Source organism: Stegastes partitus, unplaced genomic scaffold, assembly GCF_000690725.1.
Source record: "Stegastes partitus isolate 25-593 unplaced genomic scaffold, Stegastes_partitus-1.0.2 Scaffold1357, whole genome shotgun sequence".
Taxonomy (NCBI): Eukaryota; Metazoa; Chordata; class Actinopteri; family Pomacentridae; genus Stegastes; species Stegastes partitus.
This window is the reverse complement of record NW_007579088.1, coordinates 222,814-224,400: the sequence shown is the minus strand read 5'-3', so window position 1 is coordinate 224,400 and position 1,587 is coordinate 222,814.

The following is a 1,587-nucleotide window of genomic DNA, read 5'->3' as shown; positions in this document are numbered from 1 at the left end:
CAACATGTGTCCAACATGACCCAACATGTGTCCAACACGACTCAACATGTGTCCAACACGACTCAACATGTGTCCAACATGATTCAAAGTTTCTTCAGCATCTGGTTGGTTTCAGGTCAGCACTTTCTGCCTCGTTAGTGTTTTGACTCGTCGTCTTTGGCTCAGATTTGATTTGATCTTTTGACTCGTGTATCTGTTTCCGGTCTCTCAGGCGTTCTGACTTGGACTCGTCTTGCTACGTTCTGGTGTTGTGGACGCTTCGACTCAAGCCAATCAGGTGCTCCGTTGTTGTCGTCTCGGCTTGACGTGGACTTCTCTTAATTTTCGGGATGTTTCGTCTGAACCATGATGTTAAGTCGGGTTCGTTTCAGGTTTCTAGTCTCTCGCCTCTCGTCGGGGGTTTGACTTGGACAGCTTCGGTTTCGTAGGTGTTTTGGCTTTCAGGTGCCCCGACTTGGACTCATCTCGGCTACCAGGGATGTTGTTGGCTCTTCGACCTAAATGCATCTCGCTGCCATTTTCTTGCACTTGTCTCGGTTCTTTGACTCGGACTTTAGATCAGGGATGGTCCGACTTGGACGGTTTTGGTCGAGTTTTTAAGAAAGACTTTCCGGGTCTCAAATAATAATAATAATAATAATAATAAATGTAATTTTGTTTTGGTGTAACACTGTCTGGGTGGTTCTGATTCAGTCTCTTCAGTGTTTCTGATCTGTAGTTACAGGACTCGTTTGGACTTATTGGTCTTTTTAATTTGGTTCTTCTGTTCCAACTTGGACTCGTCCCGTCTAGTTTGTTTCGGTTTTCTGGCCGCTGTGACTCGGACTTGGACCTGTCGTGGTTCTCCAGACTTTCGGACCTGTCTTTGGTGTTTGTGATGTTTAATTTGTCTCGTTCCAGCAGCTAGCTGTTCTGTTTGTTCTGACCCAGATTTGCCTCGACGTCAGTGAACTGTGGAGCTGAACCAGAACCAGAGGACGGCGTTCAGTCGGGTCCGCTCTGTTTCCTTCACGGCTGCCGGTCGCGGCGTCATTGAAGTGCAGCAGGAAGCGTCTGAATGCAGATGGTGTCCTCCGTGGAGGTCGAGTCCTCTGAAGTCGTCCAGGACGTCCTGAAGATTAACGAGTCGCTTCACTGCCGGTCCAGAGGAGTCTCACCGAAACCAAACCGACATAAACCCGTTAATACCGGACGCAGAACTGGACCTACCTGGAGTTTACCTAAAATATGACGTTACCACGAAGCTGCTCGACGTTATTTAGCTTCTGTGAAGTGAAACTGAAAGCAGATCGTTTGCTGCTGAGGCCGGTTACATCCAGAGTCCAAATCTGAGATATCAGAGAAACTAAAGTCTTTAAATGGATCCAACGCTCCAGGTCCTGGTTCTGACTCCATCCACGGCCTCGGGTCTCTGCTCTTAATGAGCAGGAAGTTAAAATTACCGTCATTAAGTTCTACGTTCACAGAAACTCGGCTCGTCTTCCAGTAAAACGCTTCAGCTGGAGGATCCGATGTCCGTCCTGGCGCTGATCCGGTTTCTGTCTGCAGCTCAAATGTACGTTTTTACAAACAGTTTAGGTTCTGAGC